Source organism: Microcebus murinus, chromosome 3 (assembly GCF_040939455.1).
Source record: "Microcebus murinus isolate Inina chromosome 3, M.murinus_Inina_mat1.0, whole genome shotgun sequence".
Lineage (NCBI taxonomy): Eukaryota > Metazoa > Chordata > Mammalia > Primates > Cheirogaleidae > Microcebus > Microcebus murinus.
In genome coordinates this window covers 51,626,312-51,635,873 of record NC_134106.1, presented here as the reverse complement: position 1 = coordinate 51,635,873, position 9,562 = coordinate 51,626,312, and the positions used below count along the sequence as shown (strand labels likewise).

The 9,562-nt window shown below is 38.7% G+C and overlaps 1 long non-coding RNA gene across 1 annotated transcript in view; it reads right to left on the bottom strand.

Annotated features, from left to right (window-relative positions):
* Positions 1 to 3,969: 3,969 nt before the first annotated feature.
* LOC142869963 (uncharacterized) overlaps positions 3,970 to 9,562 on the bottom strand; it is an 83,635-nt gene continuing 78,042 nt past the window's right edge. Inside the window, exon 4 of the long non-coding RNA XR_012918492.1 lies at positions 3,970 to 4,423. This is a non-coding gene — a long non-coding RNA (uncharacterized LOC142869963). The remainder of the gene's footprint in view (positions 4,424 to 9,562) is intronic.

Sequence of the window (9,562 nt, the reverse complement as noted above, 5' to 3'; positions counted from 1 at the left end):
ATATTATTGATTCATTCACATTGAACTCATGGCCAAGAACACTATAATTCATGCCTGAACAAGCTCTCCTAACACACTTTATTTTCTTTGTAAGGTGCTTCTTATGCTTAGGAACACTAGATAGCACTTTAGTACTACATTTGGGGGCCATTTTAAAAAGCAAAATCACCAAAAGCACAAACGTGAAAAACATGGTATTGAATAGATTGCAAAAAGGACACTTGTTTACAGAATGAAAGCTGAAACGAGAATGCAAAGCATCACCTTATTTGACCTCAGCTGGGAATGTGTATGTCAGATGACTCAAATTTTTCACTGCTCTGTGCAAGTCCACGAATGACCATGAAAGCAACACAGTGTTGATTTGGGGATTATAAATAAATTTTTAGTGAATAGACAAATTCTCAAATACAGAATCCATGAATAATGAGAATCTACTGTAGCTATAATTTATTGAACACCTACCACATGGCATTGACATAGGTGCTTTACGTATACACATATTACCAAGTTTATCAACTTTTCACCCTTCAAATAAGATGACTCAGAGTTAACATGGTGGGCATATCCTTAGATCCATAGGCTACTACCATTGGAAAAAGTAGGACTTTATGGTAAGATTTGTGTCCTACAATCTTTATGTTAAGCTTACAGATATATTAATACGGTTGGAAACTTGTAATAGGCTAGGCTTCTGCTTCTTTTGGAAACTTTTAACTCTATAGTATGAGCTCTTGTAGAAAACTAAGAATGCAGAGGAGGAGTAAAAACCTAAAAACCTACCTAACAGGCACAATGGACAATATTCAGGTGATAGGCACACTAATAGCCCCTACTTAAGCATTATAAAAGCTATCCATGTAACAAAAACATTTGTATCTGCTTAATATTTTGAAATGATAAAAAAGAGAAAACTAAGACAGTATTGCACACTCAGCAATAGGGCTATTGACTAACTATGCTTAAAGATCCACCAGCTTATGTGGTGGTCTGAAGAGAATTTTTCTTATAGGAAAACATGCCCAAAAGTTAAGAGCATAATCATCCAGCTTCGGAATCTACTGAGGCAACATCATGCAGAGCCAAGAACAGTCAAGTAAACAAATTCAAAGAGACAAATATGTCTTTCAGGGTATTGACTGACTGAGTGGGAAGCCAAGAAGTTAGCAAGCTTCAGACTTTTACTCCAAAAAGTGTCAAAAAAAAAAAAAAAAGCTTCAGACTAGACTATACTACAGACTGAGTGCTTGTTTCCCCTCAAAATTATATGTTAAATCCTAATACCCAGTATGATGATATTTGGCAGTGAGGCCTTTGAGAGGTGATTAGGTCATAAGAACAGGGCTATCATTAATGGGATTAGAGCCCTTATAAAAGAAGCCCAGAGAGAGCTTCCTCATCCTCTTCTGCCATGTGAGAACACAGCAAGAAGGCATTGTCTATGAACCAGGAAGTGGGTGTTCACCAGACACTGAACCTGGTTGGCACCTTGATCTTGGACTTCCCAGCCTCCAAAACTGGAGGGAAAGAAAATTTCTGTTGTTGATAAGCCACCCACTCAATGGTATCCTGTTAAAGTAGCCTGAACAACCTGCAAAACGAGGATCTTGTTCAACCATCTATATATGCACAGTCTTCCTATTTGCAGCTAGGTTTCCATTCAGGTTAATCTGGACTCTGCTCCAAACTATATGGTTCTAATTCCTCCTCCTCTTCTTTACTCTTGCCAAAGTGTCATTCTCTTCCTCAGTCAAGTCACCCTTGACTGGCAAGGCTCAGTTCAGTCTCATGTCTTCAATTAACCTCTCCTGGATCTCCTCAGCACCTATAACTTCCTTATCTATGGGAGGATGCAGACCATCTGGAACCTCTATCTCACTTGTCACCTCATCTGTAAAAGGGAAATAATAGCACATACCTCTCAGGACTTTCATAGGATAGCATGTGAAAATGCATAGCATAAGGCCTGGCACAAAGTGGATGTTCAGCAATGTTGTGATTCTGACTCAGGATTATGTTTTTCATTTTGGTTCATAGGCATTAACCTTTTATTACCCCTTCCTAGACAAATTTTCTGAAGAAAAGATAATATTGTGAAAGACAAGGCAATAGCAAGAAAAAGCATGCATTGGGCAGTGATTTCCAAATTTTGAGTTTTATGGACCAGTGCAAGAATTTTGGGAACTGATATCGGGTTGCTTAATATTTCCCTTTTGCCCAAAATTCCCCTAATAACTCTATTCTTATATCATTGTTTTTTACAAAGTAAGTACATTGCAAAGGCAAAAATGTAGGAAGAACATAATATCAGAAGTTTTTATTCTGAAAATGAATATATTCAACTTACAGAAAAACACACCTCACTTATCTACTTATCTGTTTTTTCATTTATTGGCCAAATATTTATTCAGTGATATGCACCATGAAATTTTCTGGGTGGTGAGGTGCAGTGGTAAATATGACAGGGAACGTCTCTGTGCTCATGGAGCAGGTTCAGTTCCTGCTTCCAAGCTCTAAAGGAAGGCGCGGAAGCTGTGACAATGTGCAGAGCCAGGGAGTAGAGAGGCAGATGAACAAAGCACCAATTCTGAGCAAGTGTCTTATGCCTCAAGGCAGTGACTGTGCTGGCCTGAGGACTGGACCTCGGGCCAGCTATTCTTTGTGATCACAACTCTCAAATCCTTGTAGAAGTTATCATTTTTCACCGTGAAGGACAATAACATATATTTAGTCCAAAGAATCCTGAAATATAGGGCATAAGCAATTTGAAACAGTTGTCAAAGTGTGGAGATAAGCCTTAAGAAAAGACATAGGGGGATGAGATAGAGTCTCAGCCTGGCTATATTTGGGGAGTTCCTCAGCTTGTTTCTCACCAGGATTCAAAAGAAAATAGCTGTATGTTGTGAAATATGAGCTTTCAAAAGTGCTATAGAAAACTTTTAGCACTGTGGAGCACTCAGCCAATGAAAATAAAACATTTTCTCTTATTCTGAAATTCCAGATTAAAAATACTAAGGTCAGAGTAACAGTTGTGTTTTGTTCTAGCATGCCTCAGTGAGAAACTGGAGGACACTTCCCTGGGACTGATAAATCATTAGATTCAATAGAGAGGACACTGTACACATATTATGCTTTTTTTTTTTTTTTTTTTTGAGACAGAGTCTCACTCTATTGCCTAGGCTAGAGTGCTGTGACATCAGCCTAGCTCACAGCAACCTCAACCTCAAACTCTTGGGCTCAAGCAATCCTTCTGCCTCAGCCTCTCCGGTAGCTGGGACTATAGGCATGGGCCACATGCCTGGCTAATTTTTTCTATATATTTTAGTTGGCAAATTAATTTCTTTCTATTAGTAGAGACGAGGTCTCGCTCTTGCTCAGGCTGGTTTTGAACTCCTGACCTTGAGCGATCCGTCTGCCTCGGCCTCCCAGAGTTAGGATTACAGGTGTGAGCCACCACACCTGGCCTTGTGCTTTCTTTTTAAAAGTCCCAATCAAGGGAGTATAGCACCTAACATAAACCATCACAACTTGTCATAATACTTTCCATATGTAGTAGATTGAGAGTCTCATGTGACAATCTCCAGTATCCTGGCCTAAAATATGTCAAATGGAACAAAAACACATTCTATATTCCAGAGAAACTCTTCAGAATTCAAACAAGTGTTTACTGGAGAAAAAAAAAAAAAGGTAAAAACCCAACTACATTTTCCAAGGCTTCACTTTAGAGATCTCTCTCCTGCAGCGTTACACTGCAGAGGAAGAAGGGAGTGAGGTGTGTGAGTGCCAGCTTCCCGAACACATTGGGAATAAGACCGAAAAGAGCACGATCAAGAAACCATAAGCAGAAGGTTCTTCCTTGTCACAGCATTTCAGGATTAAAAATAAAAAGATTTACTAAAATTAGCCACCATGTTAAACCCTAGAGCAGAAAGCTTTAAGTAAGGCAAATGTCCTAAATGCAGAGTTTCAGACAACTTTATTGACTTCATGCTATACACCATCACAAGCAAATTAATTATTCCCAGACGCTGGGGACAAAGATCGCGGCTGAATTGTTTTGCTTCTCAAACTCTTCAGTATAAACACACATTCACAGGACTGCATTCCCTTTTTTGGCTCCCAACATGCAAGTAATTATACACTGTGCAGGATAATGTTGGATGAGCTCTCCTTTGAATACCAAGCAAGTTCTGGGTTCTGTCAGCCTTTTGGATACCATGTCCACAAACATTTTTCTCTGACAGTCTTTAGTAACAACTTGTAAACAAATTGTTTCAAGTTTTAAAAAAAAAAAAAAATCGTTCAACAGCAGTACAAACCTCATTTCCAAATAATTCCAAACTCCTTTAGCTGGAGCGGGCAAAATTCACCTCAAATATAGTACAGCTCCTGTCTTACATCAAGAACAGTTTTTCTGCAATCCCTGTGAGAGAAGGTCAGAATTCATAATAGTTTTAATATTTTTACGTTCCTCACATTTTGCCAACATGTAAACAAAGAGAATAAAAGTAGGTTATGAATCAACCATGACTTGAGAATGTGCTTAGGTTTAAACACAGATTCTATGACCACGGCCAGAATAAAGTACGTAAAGGGTCATGTTTTCTATGCCAGCTCCAAAGTTTCACAGGGCAAATGAAATGTGTCTGCTGTTGAGTGAGTTGTGGAGGATTTTCTGGGGCTACGTGGGGCCTTCACACTTCTTGGAATAAATAAACTGGGTGTGTTTGCTGTGGGTCTCCATATAGTGAGGCACAGGTCTGTGTGGTAAAATATGGGGGGGAGGAGGAGATAAGGACAGCAGGGCACAGAGAACCTCAGGAACTGTTAAAGAAAAAAACATATTTTCTGCAGAAGGGAAGAGAAGTTTTGTAGTTCTGCCAACTACAGCAGAAATGAGAAGAAAAGTTCAAGGAAAGTTGCTATCTAAAAATAAATAAATAAGAGGAAATTCAATGAGCAAACAATATTCAGGTCAGGTTGAAGCCCGGGGGGGGGGGGGAAAGCTCATTCAGGAGTGGGCTGCCATCCGGCTTTTTTGAAGCAAGCAGCTGCTGGGTATTGAAACCAGCCCACACAATTGGGTCCCAGCCACCAGGGAACACTCTGGTGTCTGTGCCGGAGTAGCCAAGGCACAGTGGGGTGGTTCCACAGCCCGGAGGCACTCTGGCTACAGATTAAGGAGGTTGTGTGTTTTTTCCTTTGTGTGTATTTGGGGGACTTTGATTCCTGGGTTTGTGATTGGCTATTGGAAATTTTTCCAACCTGTAATAAACTCTGACCTAAAGGGCAGATTTTCATGCAAAAAGCAGCAGTAGGGAAGCACTGAGGTGTTTAACAGGCAAATAACTTATTTCCAATCTATTTTAAATGATCTCTTATAAATCTCTAGTAGGCCTCTGAGCATTTGTATCTGGTTCCTGGTATTGCAACTTTAATATGTTTTAAAAATAATGCTTAGCTTGTTTTTTATTAATATATTTGTAGTTCATAATAACACATGGCCCTAAAAGGAAAAACTATCATAGCCTTGTGAGTTGAAAAAGTTAACTAATAATTGAAGACTTTGAATTAAGAATACAGTCTATAGCTTACATATAATATCTATACAGAGCACCAATAATGGTCACATTCAAGTATTGAATTCATCGTCTCGGTTTTATTAGTACTACAAGCTAAAACATTTATCTACCTGCTAAGTATAAAGAAAATTCCAAAATAATAACCTCATGTTGTAGTCTTGTCAGTAATAGCATAGACTTTAGAGCCAAACTGCCTAAGTTCCAATCCTGCCATTTATTAGCCATGTAAGCAAGTTGCTTACACTTTCTATGACTTTATTTTTGTTCCATAAAATGGCAATAAGAGGAGTATCTTCCTGGTAAAGATTGTTATAGGTATTAAGTGAGTTAATATTTGTAAAGAGCATAGAACAGTGATTAGTAAGTGCTTAGAAAATAAGTAAATAAATAAATATGTTATAGGACCTCCTTGTTGACTATGGGAAATACCACCTTTGGAATTTAAGATAGCACAATGTATTTGTGCATCTCTATCACTACTCAGGACTTCTTATTTACATCTAAAACTTGTTACTCACTTGGAATCATGCTTAAGCCTGATAAAGCAGCTTGTTTGTGAAATTTAGCTAATTTGTATGTGTGTATGAGAGAGTGTGCTTTGAAAAAATATATACTGGATCCTCTGATTCACTGGGATCCCTACAAATGCTTAAGTGTTTGTTAAAAGCACAAAGCAAGTATGAGTTGCAGCCCTAGGCTCAGAAACCCATCACTATACCTGCTTACTCCAGCAGCTGCCAAGGAGTCTTGGCCTCCTGGAGATAGAAAACCCAGCATTTTTTCACTACCATAATAGGGTAGGATGCATCGTTTCTACCAGGGCTTGTTCAAGGGCTTTTCATTTCATCCCAGAACTGCTGCACTGGTATTAAAGAGCCCATTCATGGGCTCAGATGCCCAACTTTCATGGTGTCCATCCATATCAGGCCATGCCATTTCTTGTAAAGTATGGAATTATGTTATCTTCTACCATGGGACCAGCCTGAAATTGGCCCTACATAACCCTATTCTTCTGTTTATATTTCCTTAGTTAACTGTGTGAAGAAATTTTGCTGTTAGGTATCCCATAATTGCAAAGTTCTTTCACAGATCTTGTCAGGATATTTGAATGTTTTCCATACAAATATGCTATTCCACCACCTACAGCATCTATAACTTTTTGAAATCCAGTCTATCAGAGGCTAAGATTTTAGCTATTGTTTTCAAATTAAGTCACACATATTCAGTTCTAAGAACAGGCACTAGAAGTTTCCCTCAAAGAAAGAAACTTCATTTATTTTGGTTAGCAAATGGTAAAATTCTGTTTTTATATAATGGGGGGGATTTCCCCCTTTACAACTATTCAAAATGGGGTCACATAAGTGGGGAGAGGTGGGAACACTGAAATGCCAAAAGGACCAAGACCAAAATACACATAAAAGTTCATTTAAGAAAAATTCAAGGCCACCCTAAAGTTTAACACATGTCCTGTTTTCTAAGAAAACAAGTGTACTATCAGAGCCAGTAAAACTTTCTGTGGAAAATTTTTTGGAGGCCAGAAGCAAAATTAGAGAAAGGCAGTCTTCCACAGTGAAAGGAAAAAGAAGCTGCCACCTAGACAAAACTCAGACCTACTGAAGCTATAATAGTGTGAGAAGACACATAATTGAGCAAATTGACTTTACTCATCCAGGAGGTTAAAATAGAAATCTTTAAAAAGCAATCTCCTTTTTCTACTTTCTACTCTAAGAATTGAAAAGGCTTTATACAAGAATGTTGGCTCTAGCATTTTTGCTGTACTTAAAACAGAAGGGAAATTATGAGGTACAGGGAAAGCTGCACTGGAATAACCGTCAAGAGACCTGGGCTCCAGTTTCACTTTGGACACTTGTCAATGTATGAAAGGTTACTTTCCCTCTCTGAGATATTAATAACCATGGTGGTGGTGGCAGTGGTAGCAGCAGCAGCAGCGGCGACTAGCAGTAATAGCAGTAGTAGCAGCAGAATTTGTAATAGAAGCAGGAACAGCAGCAGTAGTACTAGCAGTAATAGCAATAGTAGTAATAGCAGCAGGAACAGCAGTATTAGTAGTAGCAGTAGCAGTAGCAATAGCAGCACCAGTAGCAGCAGCAGCAGTAGCAGAAGTAGTGGTAGCAGTTTCCATTTATTGAGGGGTCTATTGTCAAGCACTTGACTAGGAACTACGTAACATTACTTCATTTAAACTCCATGGTGACCATTTAGAGTAGGTATTATTAACCCCATTTAGCAACTGAGGAAACAGGACCAGAGAGGTTAAGTCATTTGCCTGAAGCCCCTTTGTTAGGAAGTGGGAAATCAGATTCAGAATCCAGATTCTGAATCTGGATCGATCTGATTACAAAGCCTTGCACTTCTTTTGGAAAACAGGGTCATGTGAAGCAGGGCTTCTCAAACATTACTGTGCTTATGAATCATTTGGAGATCCAGTAAAAGTGGAGATTCTGATTCAATTGTTCTGGTGTGGTACCAAGATCCTGCATTTCTCACAAGGTCCCAGTTGATGCTGCTGGTCCAGGAAGAACACTTTGACTTGCAACGAAATAGTAGAAAATTTGCTTTCCAGTCAGAATGTGTGGCCTCAGTTCACCCATCTGTAGCACAAAAGGGTTTGATCAGATGATTTTTAAGGTACAAACCAGCTCTAAATCCCCAGTATTCAGGGTGTTCTATGGTATTAAGAAACCAGATCACACAGGAATGATTATTAACCACATGAATTTTTAAACTGGTTTCAGTTGAGATTCTGGCTGTGATTTATGTATCATCCTGGAGCATCACTGACAGGTGGGGATCAGCCACCCTAACTCAAATTACATTATTGTTAAGCTTTAGGCTGAGCTAAAAATCTTACTGAAGGAGTTCAAAGCACTTCTTTCCATAAGCATCTTTAAAGATTATGAATGTAAAAATAGTTTCTTATGAGAAGCTTAGATGGCAGGGTTTTTCTTTTTAATAACAGAAATGAGAAGTCTCCAAAACCATAATGGTAGCACAATCCATAAAAATATGTTAATGCCTTATTTTAAAGTCTTACAGAAATTGAGGTTTTCTGAGTTAACAAAATAGACTTCATCACAGATGGTCTGAATGATAAAAGGAACCAGCACACTAGTGTAGCAAGACTAAAAACACTGCTCGTAGCTGAGCATACTGAAAGCTTTTAAGGAAATCTTTCTACATAAAGCTTTGCTAGGTGTTGAAGGAGAAACGGTTTTGATTGGCAAGGGCAGCTCAAATGCTTCAGGCAAAGCTCAGGGCCATAGGATGTGCAAGTTTTATGAAGTCATTTCTAATTAAAATGGATGCCCTTATTAAGATGCATTTTCTTATCATCTCATGGCCTAACACAAAACAATGGCACCAAGGAATGTGATTTCTGCTCTCTTTCCAGAATTACAATCCAGGTGACCAAGAGAAATGCCATGAGCTCCTTTTCCTGACTTCAAACAAGGGTAGGGGTACAGTATATGGTCTATACGTCTCTGAGCAAAAAGAATTTCCCAAGCATGTGGACTGTTAGAAATTGGAATTGGAACCCTTTATTGAGGGCTTTAGAAATCAGATATAAATACACATCCATCTGAAATGGCCTAAGTACATTTATCTGAAGGAATCTAGTCAGGGAAGATTTGATATCACAATATGCTTTCTATGGTCCTCTAAGGTGGGCCATATTTACTTAGCCAACTCTCAATTACCTGTGGCAGTGATAGTCTTAAAGAGGTGGAACCACTTTTTTCTAAATAATTTCTTCTGAGGAACCCCAAAATATAAAATAGATAAAAACAGAGCTACTCCATTTAAAGTTTGGGAAGAAGAGTTCCCCTTAAACCCTGCTATAGTCAACATAGGCTGTGTTCCAGTTATCAGTTGCTATTTAGCACACCACCCAGAACTTACTTAGTGGATACAAAGAAAACTTTATTATTTCTCTTAGTCCTGTGGGTGGAGTAGGCTCA